We start from the raw sequence: 13388 nt of genomic DNA on the forward strand, positions 1-13388 counted from the left end.
TCTCCGCTCTAAATACAATTGCAGGAGTGATATCATCCCCAAAGTGGCTAGGAAGGAGAGTAATTAGAATCTCTAGAGAGGAATTTGCTCAACCTAGAAGAATGTAAAGGATAATATCATTTGACGCATTGGCAATGGGAATCATATCAAATTTTGGAAGCACAATTGGGTGTCGAGCTTTGGCATACTTGCTGATCACGCTCAATGGGTATTGTCTGATTTTGATACATATTCGAATTTTACAGACTTCCTTAATATATTTCAGGTGATTGGGATGCAGATAGGTGCAACTCACTACTTTCAGTCACTGCTACCAAGAGAATTCATGCTATAACAACCTCATCGCCATAGAGAGGATGTGATCAAGTTGCTTGGAGTCGAATTCAAGACGGAACATTCAGTCTCAAGATAGCCTACCAATCCTTGGTTGGCAACAACGATCCCTTTGATTGGGTCTTCAAGTTGGCTTGGCAATGAAGAGGCCCGAAAAAGATCTATTTGGTTAGTAGCCAATGAGACTATTCTTACTAATCAGGAAAGGAGAAGAAGACACTTTGTTGTTTCTGCTGTTTGTCCGAGATGCAATAATCATGAGGAATAAACTCTATATGTCCTTTGAGATTGTTCTTTTGTGAGATGAGTCTGGCACTGTGCTCGACCTCAAGCCATGGTTTGAGACTTCTTTAGAGTTAACTTTCGTGATTAGTTGATCAAAAATTTGGTTGGGAATTATAATTGGGCTATGTTGTTTGGAGTAATGATATCCTTCCTTTGGTATTACTGGAATTGCTCCATTTTTGACAGGAAAAATATTCATCCAACTGTTGTGTACACTTCAATGAGAACACGTAGCATAGAGATTTTGAATGCTCTGAATTGCAATATTCTGCCTATTAGAGTTTTGATAGACTCAACTTGACTAATCAAATAGGATCCCCCTCCGAAAAGCATGATAAAGTTGAATGTTAACGGGTCACTTTTCATCCAAGTTAATAGTGCGGCTTGTAGTGGAGTTTTTTGAAACCATTTAAAAAGATACATGATTAATTTTTCTTGTAATATAGAGAGTCTATTGTTCACGCAAAGCTTTTGGAAAGGCCTCTAAATTGCTATGGCCAATAATTTCCAACACCTTATGGTAGAGTCTGATTCTTGGTTAGCTATTCATTTCATCCAAAATGGTTATCTAACTAATCACTCATGCAAGCCGCTTTTGAACGAAGTTGAAAATTTGGTAACAAGGCTATAGAAAGTGATGTCATGTCTTGAGAGAAGCTAATAATATTTGTTTTCTTGTTTCAGGGTTCTTGATCCCCTATTTTTACTAAAATAAAATAAAATAAATAAATATAAATATAGAATAAATTTTAAAAATCTTGTTTTCGTAGTTTTTTTCATACTTTTTTTACAATATTTTATATAATATTATTTATACAATATAATACTTTGATGTTAGTAAACAAAATATGAGATTAACCATCTTTTTTTCCTGAAGTGTAATATGCACATAAATCATACTCTTTTTTAGTGAATATTTTTTATGATATTTTTGAAATTTTATTTACAATATCTTACTTTATGAAGGAGACATCAAACAAGCAAATACAAACATAGTCTTTAAATATAAAAAGTATTGAAAAAAAGTGTCAGTTTATAAAAGGCATTACAAATCTTAAGTAACTATGGACTATGGCATGGGAATTAAGATTGTGGCCATTTAATTAAAATTAGAATTCAATGTGTTTGAATGCTCATTCTTTACAAATAACAACAAAATTCCGTTATCTAAAATAAGGTTACAAATGCATACCAGAAAATAAAGGTATCAATCAATAGTGCCTCATTTTATTGTATTTTTTGACCGGTTCAATAGTGCCTTAATCCTCAAGCGTCTTTCAATAAATTTCATATACATGAGGAGATAAAGTTCAATTATGCCATAAGTACAAATTCATGTGAATTTGTTTAGATCGAATTCACATGCTCCTTAGCAAAAGCATATAATTAATTTTTCAAAAAATTTGTAATATGTTCATGACGAGGGATTTTTATTTATAAATAAAATAAGGATTTTGTTATTATGTACTTTAAAGATATAGGTTAAATATATCATAAAAAATATTTTAATATTATTTATTATAATTTTTTTTACATTTTTAATGTATACAAATAATAAATAAGATTAAAATATATTTTTATAGTATATTTAACCTATATCCTTAGAATATAAGATAGCAAAATTTATAAAATAAATTTTTTATTTATTAATATATGTATTACTGAATACGTTTATGTTTTAACACTGTCATTATAAATCTCGAATACACAAATAGAAAATAATTAAACACAGAATTTAGATATTATATATCCAAAATGTGTTACAAATTAAAAAAAATATATTTTGAGTGCACTCCAAATATATTATATCTACGTAAATATTTATTTATACATATCTAGAATATACCGTATTTAAATTTTATGTGTAATTATTTTTTTCTATATATCTGAGATGTGAAATATAAATGTAAAATCGTAAATCTTCTATTTATTATACATTTCAATAAATAACATATTTAAATAAAAAAATTCTCAAGATAAGTGATGATTCTAAAAAGAGAAATAGAAAATAAATTTAGTCCATATTGTTGCATTCTAATGAAAAAAAAATTATCTGGCGTGTGTATATTATTAGATAATTAAGGTTTTAGGTGAAATTTAGGTGAAAAAAAAACATTTTTTTAATAGTCATGAAAATATATTAGTTTTTTTTAATTACTTATAACAAAAAAAATTAATTATTTAAATAATAATTTTATTTTTGTAATAGCAATTTAATTTTCTGCATGAAACTAAATTTAATTGACATTTGTCTTATTTTTTTTTAATACTCGTTTGTCTTATTTTTAAAAAGATATAAAAGACACAATTTAGCTAGCTAGTTTTATATTTTTATGAATAAAATTATGCATTTTTTTTCTTTCTTTTTTTATTACTACTATTTCAAACAGCCCTTAATAATTTTGAAGAAGAAGATACTACAAAAGATCAACCGCATTTGAAGAACATCAACCAACTGCGTTTTAAGCTTTCAGCATAAATACAGTGTACTCGTGTCTTGGATTTTTTGTGGTTCTTCCAATATCTAATTTTTTTAACAAGATAGTTTAATATAAAAAGTAGAAAAAAATAACAATAAGTAAACAGAAAAGTAAAAAAACAACAAACAAAAAAAAGTAAAAAAAAATGACAAAGCAATTCATTAACTATTTTTTGTGTTCTTACTCCTTATAGTGTACTCTTGAAAAAAAATTATCTCAAGTGTATACATTATTAGATGATTAAGATTTTAGGTGAAATTTAGATAAAAAAAAAAATAACACCTCCTTAAGTCATGAAAATATATATTAGTTTCTTTAATTACTTATAACCAAAAGAAAATTAATTATTTTAAATAATAATTTTATTTCTATAATAACAATTTAATTTTTCTTAATAATAATCATAACACTAAATCTAATTTATTTCTTTTCTCTGATATTCGCTTGTCTTATTTTTAAAAAGATATAAAACACACGATTTAGTTAGTTAATTTTAAGAATAAAATTATGCATTTTTTTATTATTACTATCCCAAACAGATCTTAATAATTTTGAAGAAGAGGATATTATAAAAATCACCGAACCGACCACCGAAGAATCGCATTTCAAGCTCGCCATATAAATATAGCATGTTAGTGCCTTTGGCTTCTTGCACGTGCCTCCAAGTTTCAATATCTATTTTTTTAACAAGATAGTTCAACATAAAAAGGGAAGCAAAAATTTTATGCTAATATCAATTTTGCAGTAAAAATTTTATTTTCATGGACAATTACAAATTTCACAACAAAGTTCTGATACCACATGTAAAAAAAAAAAGACTTCATAGATAAAAAGAAAGGACTAAATTCTGATTTTTTTTCGTAAGAAACAACTTCCATCAAGTTAGTTATGTTTTAAAATAATCATGTAACTTCTTTTATTTTATTATTTTAATTAAATATTTATTAAACCAATAAAATAAGACACACCACGCACATCAGACATTACATAATAATATGATTTCTTACAAGAATAACAACAAGCAAAAAGAAAAGTAAAAAACGAACAACAAAAAAAGTAAAAGAAAAAATCGCAAAGTAGCTCATCAAATATTTTTTACGCTCTTCCTTCCTATAGTGTAGCTCATCAAATATTTTATTAGATAATTAAGGTTTTAGGTGAAATTTAGGTGAAAAAAAACACTTTTTTAATAGTCATGAAAATATATTAGTTTTTTTTTAATTACTTATAACAAAAAAAATTAATTATTTAAATAATAATTTTATTTTTGTAATAGCAATTTAATTTTCTGTATGACACTAAATTTAATTGACATTTGTCTTATTTTTTTTAATACTGGTTTGTCTTATTTCTAAAAAGATATAAAAGACACAATTTAGCTAGTTAGTTTTATACTTTTATGAATAAAATTATGCATTTTTTTTTTATTACTACTATTTCAAACAGCTCTTAATAATTTTGAAGAAGAAGATACTACAAAAGATCAACCGCGTTTGAAGAATATCGACCAACTGCGTTTCAAGCTTTCAGCATAAATACAGTGTACTCGTGTCTTGAATTTTTTGTGGTTCTTCCAATATCTATTTTTTTTAACAAGAGAGTTTAACATAAAAAGTAGAAAAAAATAACAATAAGTAAACAGAAAAGTAAAAAAACAAAAAACAAAAAAAAAGTAAAAAAAAAATGACAAAGCAATTCATTAACTATTTTTTTGTGTTCTTACTCCTTATAGTGTACTCTTGAAAAAAAATTATCTCAAGTGTATACATTATTAGATGATTAAGATTTTAGGTGAAATTTAGGTAAAAAAAAAAATAACACCTCCTTAAGTCATGAAAATATATATTAGTTTCTTTAATTACTTATAACCAAAAGAAAATTAATTATTTTAAATAATAATTTTATTTCTATAATAACAATTTAATTTTTCTTAATAATAATCATAACACTAAATCTAATTTATTTCTTTTCTCTGATATTAGCTTTTCTTATTTTTAAAAAGATATAAAACACACGATTTAGTTAGTTAATTTTAAGAATAAAATTATGCATTTTTTTATTATTACTATCCCAAACAGATCTTAATAATTTTGAGGAAGAGGATATTATAAAAATCACCGAACACCGACCACCGAAGAATCGCATTTCAAGCTCGCCATATAAATATAGCATGTTAGTGCCTTTGGCTTCTTGCACGTGCCTCCAAGTTTCAATATCTATTTTTTTAACAAGATAGTTCAACATAAAAAGGGAAGCAAAAATTTTATGCTAATATCAATTTTGCAGTAAAAATTTTATTTTCATGGACAATTACAAATTTCACAACAAAGTTCTGATACCACATGTAAAAAAAAAAAGACTTCATAGATAAGAAGAAAGGACTAAATTCTGATTTTTTTTCGTAAGAAACAACTTCCATCAAGTTAGTTATGTTTTAAATAATCATGTAACTTCTTTTATTTTATTATTTTAATTAAATATTTATTAAACCAATAAAATAAGACACACCACGCACATCAGACATCACATAATAATATGATTTCTTACAAGAATAACAACAAGCAAAAAGAAAAGTAAAAAACGAACAACAAAAAAAGCAAAAGAAAAAATCGCAAAGTAGCTCATCAAATATTTTTTACGCTCTTCCTTCCTATAGTGTAGCTCATCAAATATTTTATTAGATAATTAAGGTTTTAGGTGAAATTTAGGTGAAAAAAAACACTTTTTTAATAGTCACGAAAATATATTAGTTTTTTTTTTAATTACTTATAACAAAAAAAATTAATTATTTAAATAATAATTTTATTTTTGTAATAGCAATTTAATTTTCTGTATGACACTAAATTTAATTGACATTTGTTTTATTTTTTTTAATACTGGTTTGTCTTATTTCTAAAAAGATATAAAAGACACAATTTAGCTAGTTAGTTTTATACTTTTATGAATAAAATTATGCATTTTTTTTTATTACTACTATTTCAAACAGCTCTTAATAATTTTGAAGAAGAAGATACTACAAAAGATCAACCGCGTTTGAAGAACATCGACCAACTGCGTTTCAAGCTTTCAGCATAAATACAGTCGTGTCTTGAATTTTTTGTGGTTCTTCCAATATCTATTTTTTTTAACAAGAGAGTTTAACATAAAAAGTAGAAAAAAATAACAATAAGTAAACAGAAAAGTAAAAAAACAAAAAACAAAAAAAAAGTAAAAAAAAAATGACAAAGCAATTCATTAACTATTTTTTTGTGTTCTTACTCCTTATAGTGTACTCTTGAAAAAAAATTATCTCAAGTGTATACATTATTAGATGATTAAGATTTTAGGTAAAATTTAGGTAAAAAAAAAATAACACCTCCTTAAGTCATGAAAATATATATTAGTTTCTTTAATTACTTATAACCAAAAGAAAATTAATTATTTTAAATAATAATTTTATTTCTATAATAACAATTTAATTTTTCTTAATAATAATCATAACACTAAATCTAATTTATTTCTTTTCTCTTAAAAAGATATAAAACACACGATTTAGCTAGTTAGTTTTAAGAATAAAATTATGCATTTTTTTATTACTACTATCCCAAACAGATCTTAATAATTTTGAGAAAGAGGATATTATAAAGATCACCGAACACCGATCATCCAAGAATCGCATTTCAAGCTTTCCATATAAATATAGCGTGTTAGTGCCTTTGGCTTCTTGCACGTGCCTCCAAGTTTCAATATCTATTTTTTTTAACAAGAGAGTTCAACATAAAAAGGGGAGCAAAAATTTTATGCTAATATCAATTTTGCAATAAAAATTTTATTTTCATGGACAATTACAAATTTCACAACAAAGTTCTGATACCACATGTAAAAAAAAAAGACTTCATAGATAAGAAGAAAGGACTAAATTCTGATTTTTTTTCGTAAGAAACAACTTCCATCAAGTTAGTTATGTTTTAAAATAATCATGTAACTTCTTTTATTTTATTATTTTAATTAAATATTTATTAAACCAATAAAATAAGACACACCACGCACATCAGACATCACATAATAATATGATTTCTTACAAGAATAACAACAAGCAAAAAGAAAAGTAAAAAACGAACAACAAAAAAAGCAAAAGAAAAAATCGCAAAGTAGCTCATCAAATATTTTTTACGCTCTTCCTTTCTATAGCGTTCTGTACTCCTAATTTTGTACTCATGAAAATATCTCTAGCCACTCCAAGCTTATTAAAATTCTGTCAATTCGACTGCAAACCTCTAAACCATGTAAGCTTTCGATCGCTAAGAGAAAGTCCACCAATTACATATTTTCTTGTGTCTAATTCTTAGAATCGTTCGCAGTCGCGGTTAATCTGACAGCATCCTTTCTCCCTTCCACTTGCACAATCTCATTGAATTTTTTCATAAAGATTGACATAATCTTGTAATATAACTTATTCCTTTCATACAGCAAATTTCTCTTCTCTTACATGAGCCTCGTAAAAAAAACACAATTAAAACTATTTAGATTTTGACCACAAAAATAAATTAGTGTAGTTTGACTTACGTAATCATTTATTTTGTTTATTTAGTTGGAAAAGTTTTCTCTACTAATATGAATTTCATATTTTATATATAATGAAAAAATATATCTCCGTTTTGATGGATTATATATATATATATATTATATATATATATATATTTTGAAAGAAGGAGTTCAACACTCAAGTGGAGCTATAAAAGACAAAAAAGGAAAATAAAATAAAATAAAAACAAGAACTCCTACATCATCTCCGACATAGCCATCGACAACATGAGTTATTTGTCACACCACTCCGTAGCACATGAAAATGTTTGAGCCACACAATCCACCACCCCTGTTGTCTTGCTCTTAAAAATGACATCATTCTGGCATAACCAAATATTCCAAATTGTTGAGAAGAATCCAACTAGCCAACACTTGTGCAACTCTTTTCTCATCGGCATGGATCTCCAACTCTTAAGGTGTTCTTTCAAAGTACCAGGTGCAGTCCACGTCTATCTGAACTCTAAGATTCAAACACACCACACCTGCCAAGAGTACTCACAAGTAATAAATTATCGTTCTGTGATAGAATTCCCAGCCTACTTAATCAATCCTTTGTATTGATCTAGCCAACTAATACAAATCAAGTGAACAGCTCTACTCGAGGTGGAACTAGGCCTTTCCAAATTTCTTTTGTAAATCTGTACCTCAGAAGCTCCTCGTCCAACGTCTCTTCCTGCAAAATCTGCACAAATGAGTTAGTAGAATAAACGCCTTCTTTATTAAATTTCCACACCACTCTATCTTGCACGTCTGCTAACAATCTAACAGATTGCAATACATGGAGCATCTGGTCTAATGTATCTGTTTTCCATTGGCGTAGTTTCCTCCTCCATTGGAAGTGTCAGACCCACTCTATCCCATCCCAGAACCCACAGTCCCTAATTACTGTTTCTATCCATCTCATTGGTATACCGAGATCTAGATATTTGCTTTCAGTGCAGATCCTGTCTCACATAGCACTTTTCACAGCACCTTACTAGCGCCCTCCTCCTTGGCTCCACTGTACCATCATACTGTCTACTACTAACCATATCATCTACCTTCTTTATTTCTTCCTCAAGCCTCTTTATTGTCTCTGTTATATCCCCAAAATGCTGCTTATGCCATCTACGCAATAGTGTTGCCAATGCTTTCATCTTCTCTAAGTGTCCATCACCTAATTCCCTCCATTCTTCCTTTACCATTCTCAAAAATCCTTCATGCGTGAACCAGGAGTCTAAACTACGAAAAGGTCTTAGAACATCGAATCTTCTACTATCTTCCATGATCAAGGGGCAATGATCCGATAAACCTCTTGGACTTCCCCTAAGACGCAATTCCGGGTACACATCACGCCACCCCCAAATTAACTAGGCACCTATCAATACGACTGCATGACTGTCCCCTAAACCATGTATACTTGTGATCATTTAGCGCCAAGTCAATCAATTCCATATCATTTGTCCATTCTCTAAAATCTTCCGCAGACGCTGATAATCTAGTCGCTCCTTTTCTTTTTACCAAATGCAAAACTTCATTAAAATCCCTCAAACAACAGAATGGTACCCGACACAGCCCTGCAATATAACTCAATTCTTCCCAAAGGGAGCCTTCTCAACTCTCTCATGCGGTCCATACACCAAACAAATAGCACAATGAAAATTATCTCTTACCACAACCCTTTCTACACACAGCCATCTATCCCTTTTATAGCAGTTAGACAATTTAAAGACTGCCTCATCTCAAATTAGCAATAACCCTCCAGAAGCCCCAATTGAACTTACAAACTCCCAACAAGCTCTGTCCCTTTCCTAGATACGAGCTACATCAAATTTAGTCACAAGCTCTTTCTTTGTTTCTCCTAAGCCCAACATTTCCAGCTTAAACTTACTTATAAAGTTCTTTAGCATACTAAATTTTCTAGTACCTCCCAACCCCTAACCTTCCAGGAACTAAAAATCATTTCACAAAATTATTACACACCTGTTTTCGAGTTTTTGGACGACTTCTTCGAGCTTTTTCTTTTTGCTTTGCCTGTCGTCGCTTCAAAACGTTCACTTCATTATGCTCCTGCAAAATAGCCATAATATCCTCCTCATCGCTGCACTGAGCACCTGACTCTACAGCTAATTTCCAAGCTTCTTGATTCTTAGCCATTTTCTCTTTCCAACTCGGCCCTTGTTCTTCACTGTAAGGGCAGTACCACCATCCAAGATAGCCCCTGTCTCTGATCCAGATTGTGTACATATATCATGTTCTTCCTCTTGTACATTGCCATTATCCTTCCCCAAGCTCTCCATCACGATTTCTCCCTCCTCCAATCCCACTTTTGTATCACCTTGTATGTGCTAGTCCTCCTCTGGTACATTCCGGCTTGTAATAATGCCAATGGCATTGCCTTGGCTTGCATCTCCACTTGCCCGCAAGCTCTCTTTCGAGTTACTGGAGTCCCATAGTACTTGGCCTGAATCTGCGTTCATGTTCCTTTCCTGCCTCCATAGCCGTCTTTCCCTTTCATCGTTCCTGGCTTCCCCAGCAATAAACTCTTCTCCCGCAAGCCTCCCCACCGTTGCCTCTTGTGAGACCTCCTCTGGCGCTAGCTGTTGGCCACAACCCTCCTCCGTTCCATGGTGCAGCCCATCCCCTGCTCCCCTCACACGTTCAGACTCCTCCCTCGCCATATCAAGGATCAGTATTTGCTTACCTTGTCGGGTTAACAAGGCGGCCACTTCCCCGTCGTCGACGCAAGCTACTCGTAGCCATCCTCCCATCTCCCCCGCGTCCTAGGCTCTCCTGCACACAAACATGGATGCGCCGTGATTGAAGAGTCATCCATCAGGCGTTGCTTCTCATTCCGGGTCAGGGTGAAATCCGGGTCAGACCCTACCCGGTTGAGAACCCCGTTGGAAGCCCTAGTCCGAACGGCCCACTCCTCCCCCTAGCGCCATTTTCCTTACTCACGTTAATGGACCCAGTACCTCCCAACCCATAACCATTTCTTGTGACATCACAAATTTGGTAGCCATTGCCTCCATAATAATTATGGGATATTGTTCCTTTCGAATCCACCTTGTCATTAATATGAACTGATTCCTGAGAATCCTCCTTCTCCTTTATTGTCGCGCAATTATTGTTCTCATAATTAGGATTTGAATTCTGATGATCCCATTCATTCAAAATTGCACATGAATTTACCAATCTGTCCTTGTCTTGTTCATCATTCCTATTGTCCACCATTGCCAACACTGCCGCCTGGTCCCAATCAACCTCATGCCGTTCGTCGGGCTTGTTCAATACACGACCATATTCTTCGTGTTGCATCTCTCCTCCATCTACCATATACCTGTCTCCTGCTTACTTTTCTGAAAGCATTCCTCCCGATATACCTCTCCCCCGACTTCTCTTACAAGGACGTCAAATCCACTTGCACCTATTGTAACGTGTATCCACTCGTTAATCATATCAAAGACACATGTATCAATCAGCACTTGGCCCACACTGAATGAATTACAAGATTCTGTCAGTTTATCGCACTCCACCACCTTGCCCCATTGCTCCCCAATTCTGCGAAAAGTGTCTCCTGACCATGCATGTAATGGAACTCCATAACAATCCAGCCAAACTCTTCTAGACTCGCTTCACTCCGTCTCGTCCCATCTTCATACCATATAAAACGTCTTCAATAACTCGTTCATTCTAAAAGTGTACACTTCTTCAGTGCTAAGCACAGAGTCTAACGTTATCATTGCTTTATATGCTCCTAGCTCCCTTACATGTGTTACTCCTGGCCATTCCTTGTGAATCTTTTGCTGTAAAGCATGAAAATCGATCGCCGACTTCATGCCTCCTACGATACTTCTTTGTAGCCACGCAACATTCTCATTGACTATCGGTACTTCTACCTTCTTTGTCCAACCATTATTATTTGAATCTTTGATGGGGGCTTCATTCGGCTGCCTTACCACTTTCTCTTCCGCTACTTTCACGCTCCTTGACTGTAGACTCTTTCCTCTAGCATCCTTCCTGGTGATAAACTTCTTTTCTCTGCCCCTTATTCTGGATCACAGCTCCCCTTCTATATTTCGCTTCTCCGACAAACAGTCTTTTTCCTCTCAATACTATATTGTTCATATCTGCAACAACTTTCAAAGCTCCTCTTTTCGTAGTATACTGCACAAATGCAAACAGGTAGATATGTCCATTTTTATTCTTCCGTCCCAGATATATGTCGATGATTCTGCCTGTCCATTTAAACATATTAAAGAGTTCTCTTTTTTATATATCGTCCGACAAATTGTCGACGAAGACAGAGAAAGAATCAAGCTCCAATCGTTGATACTCTTCTTTATTCCAAATTCTAGGATCTTTATCATGTTTACTCTCTCTTTCTCTCATTGTCTAAGTTTATAAGGTACAACTTTATTTATACAAATATTTTTTTTAATTTTTAACTAATATTTAATCAAATTTATTCTTATTTCTTTCCTTCTCTGTTTTTCTTCCTTTACTATTGTTTTGGAAAAAAATATTTATTTTTTTTATTTAATTAGTGATTATCTAAAAAAAATCCCTAAATCCCTAATTAGACTTATAATTAAAGAGTATCCCTTTTTAGAATGGTTGCAAATCTAGAATTCATTGTGGTAATATGATATCATTCTCATCCCTTATTTTGTTTTTTTATTTCAATATATCAATACGTCACTTTTAAAAAAAGAGATAGCTTGAATTATGTGATCTAAGAAATTGAAATGTGAGATTCAGAAGTAGATGAATCAGATATTCAAATGGAATGACATGGATTCTTCAATGTTTGGTTTCGATGCAAAAGAAGAAAAGGTGAGAAAGAGACAGAAAATGAAATATGGTGCTTTTGCAAGTTGGCACTTTGCTGGGAAATTGCAACACCGTTTCAGCAATTTCAGGAGGACCATATAGCAAGATATATATCATATATGCATACGTTATATTATGAAAGGGAAAATGTCATAAAAAATATTATAAAAAAAAGATTTTAAAATCAAGGAGGGGAACTTGTAAGAAAATGAAAGGAAAAATATTTTTTTTCATATATGAGCTCACAGTTCATTATTTATGTATTTTATCATTAAAAAAGTATAATACTATGAATAACAGCTAACACTATAGTAGATTATTGTCAAATAAATTTAATATAAAATTCACTAAAAATAAATTTTTGTTGAGTTTAAATTTAAAATTTTTAATTAAATTTTTGATATTCTAATTTTTAACAATTTTAGATGTTTCTTTTCTTATGAACGTTGAGGATAATATTAGCTATGCAATATTAATTTTTAAGACTTTCTCTTAAAACAAATATATCTAACATGCCAAGTTATAAAATATTACCAAAGTGTCGCAAATTCTTTATTTTCTGGTATATATATATATATTTAAAAATAAAATTCTAAGAATTTATACGAATAATAATTTAAAAATATATTCTAAAAACATATATTAACTAAATCATTGGAAAACCATATATATATATATATATATATATATATATATATATATATATATATATTTTATATTTATGGGTTTTCAATGATTTTGGACTAATGAGTAATTCAACAAATCTTTTGCAATTAACTCATTTTGGAATGCTTTTAAAATTTATGATTCTCAAAGGATATACTAGAAAATAAAAAACTTGAGTCAGATTTGTAATATTTTGTGATTGGACATGTCATAAATGGTTCACGTAGAAAGGGTATTCTGAAA

The sequence above is a fragment of the Arachis ipaensis genome, chromosome B7 (genome assembly GCF_059453495.1).
Source record: "Arachis ipaensis isolate K30076 ecotype BB chromosome B7, ASM5945349v1, whole genome shotgun sequence".
Lineage (NCBI taxonomy): Eukaryota > Viridiplantae > Streptophyta > Magnoliopsida > Fabales > Fabaceae > Arachis > Arachis ipaensis.